This window comes from Euphorbia lathyris, chromosome 8 (genome assembly GCF_963576675.1).
Source record: "Euphorbia lathyris chromosome 8, ddEupLath1.1, whole genome shotgun sequence".
NCBI lineage: Eukaryota > Viridiplantae > Streptophyta > Magnoliopsida > Malpighiales > Euphorbiaceae > Euphorbia > Euphorbia lathyris.
In genome coordinates, this window is record NC_088917.1 from 26,235,177 (window position 1) to 26,243,765 (window position 8,589).

General features: G+C 34.4%; 1 non-coding gene across 1 annotated transcript; it reads left to right on the forward strand.

The window, feature by feature from the left end:
• Positions 1–7,509: 7,509 nt before the first annotated feature.
• LOC136204277 (small nucleolar RNA R71) lies at positions 7,510–7,616 on the forward strand. The gene has a single exon (XR_010675125.1). It is a non-coding gene; the product is annotated as a small nucleolar RNA R71 (small nucleolar RNA).
• Positions 7,617–8,589: the final 973 nt, after the last annotated feature.

Genomic DNA, 8,589 nt, shown 5'->3' on the forward strand with positions numbered 1-8,589 from the left:
TGATTATAAAATAGAGATTGAAAATAAAGAATTTATTACTTAAATACATTCACTCGAGACAATTTTTTACTTAAAATCGTGTCGAAGATTTGTGAAAAATATTTTGAAAAATATTACCCGTATAGAAATATTTATTTCTATCGATAATGATAACCTAAAAATGTTAAGTTTTTTCATTTGTTGCAATATATAAGTTTTTTCATTTGTTGCAATATACTTAAAAGTGTTGCATATACGTTGCATTTTGTATTTTTGAAAACAAACAAGTGTTGCATACATTCATTCATTCATTTGCATATATTCGGTCATTCATTCGTTTGCATAAAAATGATATATGTATATATCTCCTCCCACACTTAAATTGGACCATGTCCTCATTGGTGCAAAATGGAGATAAAACATTAAAGATAAAACAAACGAAAAGAAATGAAAGATATAGCAAAGAAAACATGCATCATAAAATTAAATTAAAATTGAAATTGTACGAAACATAAGAAAATAAAAATGTACGAAACTGAAATTAAAACAAGATAAGATAAAAATAAAAGATAAAACCTAAGCATTCGGCGGGGAATCCGGAGGTGTTGGTGAAGTTTCCACATTTCGGCGGCGGAAAAACGAAAGCATCCGATGCCGAGTCGATCTTTGCGCACGCCTCAAAGTATTGAGGTTGTCATTCATCACCATGTTGTTCTCCACCAAATCATCAATTCTCAAATTCATTTGTCTATTATTGGCATTGATTTGGTTCAAAATTCTCCTTAAATCCACCGGATCATTATCTTGTGTTGCTTGGGTTTGTGGTGCATCTTCCGCTCCTTCCTCCTTCCTCCTTCTTCGGTACCTACATTTTGGGAACTAGAAGCACCTCCACCCATTTTGGGAACTTACATTAATAAATGAACATAAATGCTTCAATAAGAATAAATGAATCTTTATTTAAGGAATTGAAACTTAGTTATTAACATTTAATTAGTAATGAATGCTTTAAAGTTTTATTTAATAGATTCATAAGTGTAGAATAATGAGTTTTAATGTTAGTGTAACCATATAATAAAAAACAAGATATAATGCAAAAGAGAAAGTTTTATTGAAATAGAAATATGTACAACATATTTACAAACAAAATAAACAAAAGCTATGCTAAAAATTCGTCCCTTTCAATCGAGATTTTCTTAGCCCTATAGCGGTCTATTTTCATCTGCACGAAGGCTTGACGTTCTGGTGCAGAAAGAAAATTTGGTCCTGATCGAAAAACTCGTTTCACTAGACCTTCATATTCTAAAAATTCATAGTCTAGCATCGGGAAAGATTCAGCATCACTCCAAGGAATAGAAATACTTCCCTTGGTCCCTAGTATTATTCCACATATAATATTCCCGAACCCAACCTTCTTAGCCTTGGATCTAGATGCGGCAACAAGACCCTCCATCAGAATTTTTGAAGAATCAACCACGTTGCCTTGAAATATATCTCCAAGTACATAAAGATCAGATTCTTGGACGACACTACTGAACGTGCGACCGACAGGCTGTGACTCAGAAACTTATGCAAATATAGCATAGAGTTGGAATAAAAAGACTTATTATAGGCAAGTTTAGGGTTGAAAGGCCAAATGCCGGTGAGCATTCGCCAAATATCAGTGGACGTCATGTCTCTTCCATGATGACATTTGGTAGTATCCTTCAAGGGAAAACCAAACCAAGCATGCAATTCAGGATATCCAAAAGTGAAAGTTTTGCCATCCCGACGAAAACTAAGACGCACCCGACGCTTGTTAACAAAACGAACCGTACAGAAGAACTCTAATATCCAGTCTCCAATTATAGGAAACTTCATATCAACAAATCTGGTCCATCCTAAGCGTTCCATGTAGCGACTCATGTCTTCTTTGATTCCCAACTGATCGTTAAGAAAGTCATCCATGTATAACATTCCGACAAAGAATGTGTATCGAAGCCTCAAGAAGCGCCTTCCCTCATCATGATTGAAGATAGGAAAGTTACATCCATAACGCTCTGATATATCTGTATTTTTAGTGCGTGAAGCAAAAACTTTCTTAGGATGAGTGTTTGTGGAAGTCATGGTGTTTGGAATGAGTAAGGAAGAAAGGTTCTGAACTTAATTTCTGGGTTGGTGAATGGTAAGAAAATCAGAGAATTGTTCTGATTGAGATGAAAAGAAAGTGACAGAAAACTGAACCTCTAGAACCTATTTATAAAATCCTAGGATGAAAAGAGGTGTTATTTTGAGGTGAAAAGGCATGAAACAGACCTTTTTAAAAATGAAGAAACGCAACTATTCGTTTCCGAAAAGTTGTGTCTGCTGAAAAGTTAAAGAACAAGGGTCAATTACTGCACAAATTCCCCGAGTCGCGACCGAGGATGCTGACCCGCGGCCACGACACGCTGATTTCCTTGCGAAAATCAGTTGTCAAAACCCATAATTTCTGATCCTCTACCGAGAATCCTCATCCTCGGTAAGTTCAGAAATTTTCCTGTCAATTTGAAACCTATTGAAGTCAGAATTCTCAACTGAGAATCTCAAATCCTCTATAAGTCCAGAAATTTTCCTAGCCACTAGTCATACCCCAAATCCTCAACTGAGAATTTTAAATTCTCTATAAGTCCAGAAAATTTCCTACCTTCTCAAGAATTCTATATATTTGAATTCTCAACTGAGAATTTCAAATTCTCAACTGAGAATCACTAAATTTCTTCTAATTCTCATTAAATCCTAAAAATTAATTAAAATCATGACTTGAATATATTTTTATATATCTAAAATTCTAATATAAAATGATATAATTTAAAACAAAACAAAATAAAAATAATAAAAACTAACTATTAGAAAAATGAAATGATTTATATGTCAGGAAATCTTGTTACGAAATTAGTTCCTATTTCGGAAATATTTTCGTAATAAATTTTACATCGATTACCGTTAACTTTAAAACGATTACCGTTGGTTTCCTCAAGTTCCAAAGAACCATAGTCGAATGTTTTGACGACTAAATACGGTCCGGTCCATCTGGACTTAAGTTTTTCTGGAAATATACGAAGCCGTGAATTAAATAACAGCACCTTATCTCCAACATTAAAGTGCTTGACTTTGATCTTGGCATCGTGCCATTTTTTCACTCTTTCTTTATAAATCCTCGCATTCTCATACGATAGATGTCGTAACTCATCTAACTCATTTAAATTGAGCAAACGTTTCTTTCCTGCTTGTTGTAAATCAAAATTAAGTTTCCTAATAGCCCAATAGGCTTTATGTTCTAATTCTACTGGTAAATGACATGCTTTTCCATACACTAAACGATATGGAGTCATTCCTATTGGTGATTTAAATGCAGTACGGTATGCCCATAGCGCATTATTGAGTTTTTGTGACCAATCTTTTCTTGATGACGAAACAGTTTTCTCTAGAATCCATTTGAGTTCTCTATTTGAGATCTCCGCCTGACCATTCGTCTGAGGATGGTATGGCGTTGACACGCGGTGGCGTACTCCATATTTTTTCATAAGCATATCAAAATTCTGATTTATGAAATGGGTACCGCCATCACTGACAACGAATCTAGGACAACCAAATCTACAAAATATATCGTCAAGAAAATTAACAACTACTTTAGAATCATTCGTAGGGGTTGCAATTGCTTCAACCCACTTCGAAACATAATCAACGGCTACTAATATGTAAGTTTTACCGTTGGAAGGCGGAAAAGGTCCCATGAAATCAATTCCCCACATGTCGAAGATTTCAACTTCCAACACGTTTTTGAGGGGCATCTCATCTTTCCTTCCTAAATTTCCCGTTCTTTGGCATTTATCACAACGAGTAATAAATGAACCAACGTCCTTAAACATCGTAGGCCAAAAGAAACCACATTCCAATATTTTAGCTACCGTTTTATTAACTCCATTATGTCCTCCATATGAGCTGGAATGACATTCCGTTATTATAGATTCATTTTCATTTTCTCCGACGCATCTCCTAATTATCCCGTCACCACATGATTTGAATAGAAAGGGATCTTCCTAAAAATATTGTTTAATATCGAAGAAAAATTTCTTCCTTTGTTGGGAAGATAATCCTTCCGGAACAATATCGGTTGCAAGATAATTAGCAAAATCTGCATACCATGGTGACATGATACTTTCTACTTGATAGAGATGTTCATCGGGGAAATCATCTCGTATACCGATAGTTTCACCTATAGGACCATTTTCATCTTCTAGTCTTGATAGATGATCGGCGACAAGGTTTTCTACTCCCTTTTTGTCTTTAATTTCTATATCAAATTCTTGTAACAACAAAACCCATCTAATCAGACGCGGTTTTGCATCTTTCTTAGCAAACAGATAACGTAAAGCTGCGTGATCTGTATAGATAATAACTTTAGATCCTAACAAGTATGACCTAAACTTATCACATGCAAATACTACGGCTAACATCTCTTTTTCTGTTGTTGTGTAATTTAACTGTGCACCTGACAATGTGTGACTTGCGTAATAAATAACATGTAATCTTTTATCCTTTCTTTGACCTAAAACACATCCTACAGCTAGGTCACTTGCATCACACATGATTTCAAAAGGTAAATCCCAATCGGGTTTAGCAATTATGGGTGCACTGACTAAAGATGTTTTCAATGTTTCGAAAGCTTTAATACAATCTTCATTAAAATCGAAGGTTGAATCCTTCATAAGCAAATTAGTAAGTGGTTTGGAAATCACAGAAAAGTTTTTTATAAATCGTCTGTAAAAACCTGCATGTCCTAGAAATGATCTTACTCCCTTGACAGTTGTTGGTGGGGGTAATTTTTCTATTACTGAAGTTTTTGCTCTATCCACTTCTAATCCTTTTTCAGATATTTTATGACCTAAAACAATTCCTTCGTCAACCATGAAATGACATTTTTCCCAATTTAATACTAAATTCGTTTCTTCGCATCTAGAAAGAACTTTATCTAAGTTTTTTAAACATGCATCAAAAGAATCTCCATAAACTGAAAAATCATCCATAAATACTTCCATGATATCTTCGATGAAATCATTAAAAATTGCAGTCATACAACGTTGAAAAGTTGCTGGTGCATTACATAGACCAAAAGGCATTCTTCTATATGCAAATGTTCCATAAGGACATGTGATGGTTGTTTTATCTTGGTCATCCGGGTAAATATATATTTGAAAGAATCCGGAATAGCCATCAAGAAAACAATAAAATGCATGACCGGCTATCCTTTCGATCATTTGATCGATGAAAGGTAAAGGAAAATGATCTTTCCTAGTTGCCTTATTTAGGTTCCTATAATCTATACAAACCCTCCAACCGGTGGTGGTTCGCGTAGGTATTAATTCACCTTCATCATTCCTTACTACAGTTATGCCTCCCTTTTTGGGTACACAATGGATTGGACTAACCCATTCACTATCCGAAATAGGATAAATGATTCCATTGTCTAAAAGTTTAGTAATCTCATTTTTGACTACTTCTTTCATATTCGGATTTAAACGTCTTTGTCTATCCGCTTTAGGTGGCTTATCTTCTTCTAAGTGAATCCTATGCATTACAATACTAGGATTAATTCCTTTTAAATCTGAAATTTGCCATCCCATACTTCCTATTCTATTTCTAACAACTTCTTTCAATTTTTCTTCTTGATTTTCTGTTAATTTGTTAGAGATGATTATATGTAGAGTATCACTTCCGCCTAAGAAAGTGTATCTCAGATGGTTTAGTAATTCTTTAAGTTCTAATTTAGGTGGAACTATTACTGAAGGCGGAACTGGTCCATCTTCTCGAATCAAAGGCTCTGGGTCCTTATCTTCTAATTCTTCACCCATTATAGGTTCTATTATTTCTTCTCTTTGAACAATGTCATTAACACATTCTTCAACTAAATCAAGCTTCATACAAGTGAAATCCTCCATAGGATATTTCATCGCTTGATTCATATCAAACTCGATCTTATCGTCACCTATTCTTAAAACTACTTTTCCTTCTGACACATCAACTAGAGCACGTCCCGTGTTCATGAACGGTCTACCAAAGATTAGCGGACAATTAGCATCATAAGCAAAATCTAAGATAACAAAATCAGTAGGAAAAATAAATTTGTCAACTTTTACTAAAACGTCTTCAATTATACCATATGGTCTTTTAGTGGATTGATCCGCTAATTGCAAAACCATATTGGTACGTTTGATGTCTTCTTCTAAACCTAATTTTTCAAAAATAGACAATGGCATCAAGTTTATACTAGCTCCTAAATCGCAAAGACAACTTGGGAATTCCATATTTTCCAATGTACATGGAATGGTAAAGCACCCGGGATCTTTGAGTTTAGTAGGTAATTTGCTTGATACTATCGAACTACAATCTTCAGAAAGAGAAATGGATGAAATTCCTTCCCAACTAATCTTTTTTGAAATTAAATCTTTCAAGAATTTTCCATAGTTAGGAATTTGCGTAATTGCATCCATGAATGTTAAATTTATATGCAAATTTTTAAGTTTGTCTAAAAATGATAAAAGTTGTTTATCATGGTCCTTATTTCGGACCCTGTGTGGAAAAGGTGGTTTTGGTACAAAAGGTTTCGGATTAGAGTCAATTTTTGTATCTTTTTGTTTTAAAGTATCTTCTTTGGATTTTGGTAAATCATTTCCAGGTAAAGTTGAATTTTCGGGCATTTCCGGACCTAAGTAGTTTTTCCCTGAACGAAGAGTGATAGCCTTAACATGCTCTTTCGGATTTTCTTCCGTTTGGCTGGGAAGACTTCCCTCTTTGCGGGATGGAATTGATTTAGCAAGTTGTCCAATTTGAACCTCCAAATTATGGATGCTAGATGATTGGTTTTTGATAAGCTGATCGAATTTACTTTCGATCCGTTTAAAACCATCCTCTTGATTACTTACCTTTCCATTCATAGCATCTATAAATTTGTCGATTTTTGAAGATAAAGTGCTAATCGTATCTCTTGTTTGATTTTGATAATTATTTATACGATATTGATTAGCATTTGCATTATTATTATTATTACCATCTTTCCAATTAAAGTTAGGATGATTTCTCCATCCAGGATTATAAGTATTAGAATAAGGATTAGTAGTTTGGTTTTGTCCTTGGACAAAGTTTACCTGTTCTAACTCACTCATACCTTCGTAATCAATGTCTCTCTGGATTGGATCATTAGGATCGCATGGTGCCATAAATTTATCAATTTTGTGCGATAAGGCAGAAAATTGGGCTTGTAACATTGCTACTGGATCAAGATTCATTATACCGTTAACCGATGATGTACCTGAGGATGATGGTTTTGCCGTTGGTATATGTCCACGCTCTGCGGGCCACATACTGCTGTTGATTGCCATTTCCTCCAAAAGTTCTCTTGCTTGGGCGGACGTCTTCTTCATAAATAACCCTCCAGACATAGCATCTAATGAACCTCTAGTCGTAGGATTTAATCCATTATAGAATGTCTGCATTAAAAGTGCATCTGGCAGTTGGTGGTGTGGGCATAAACGTTGAAGTTCTTTAAAACGTTCCCAAGCTTCATAAAGAGTTTCATTATTATTTTGGGTAAAAGAAGTCAACTCTTTGATGACTCTTGCGGTTTTTGCTAAAGGAAAATATTTTGATAAAAACGCTTGGGCTAATTGGTCCCAAGTTTCAAATGTTGCAGCAGGCATAGAAGTTAACCAAATTTTTGCCTTATCCTTTAAAGTGAAAGGAAAGAGGCGAAGTTTGATTGCTTCGGCTGTTACATCAGTAATTTTAAAAGTATCACAAATTTCTAAGAAATTTGTCAAATGTGCATTAGGGTTTTCGTTAGGTAGTCCATAAAACGTTACGTTGTTTTGCAACATATTAAGCAAAGCAGGCTTAATTTCAAATTGATTTGCGTTTATACGGGGTCTAACTACACTATTAGTTACACCGGCCATTCCTGGCCTAGCATAATCCATAAGTGTCGGTGGATCAGCCATATTTTCTGGCTGGACTACTTTGGTTTTTAAGAGTGTTTTGTCTTTGTTTTTGTTGTTTTTGTTGTTTTTCTTAAGTGTTCTTTCAATTTCTGGATCAAGAGGGTCTGGTGGTGTGCCCGAACTTCGCGAACTGCGCATGAACTTGAAATTTGTTACACGAGCCAAACTACCTTCAAAACAAAATTGAAAACAAATATGTTATATAACTGAAAATAAATAAAATATAAAAATTGTATAAAAATAATGTGTAAACCTAGATTCGAAAATAAAATACGAAAAATAAAAATTTTGTCAAAAATTTTGGCGTATCCCCGGCAACGGCGCCAAAAACTTGTTGAGCGATTTCCGCAAGTGCATGGTTTCGCTTGTAGTAATAAAAATATCGATCCCACAGGGATACGTTTTTTAACGAAAAACTTATTTTTGAATCTGTTAATTTCGAACTTGTTAGATTTACTATTGAATGTAAATGAAAAGTGAAATTTGTCTAATTGAATTTAGGAAATTGTTTAATTGAGTTTGTGGACTTTGAATACTTGAAAATGCTGGAATAAGATTTTATATTTAGAATATATCGATTGTTAGAAAGATCTTC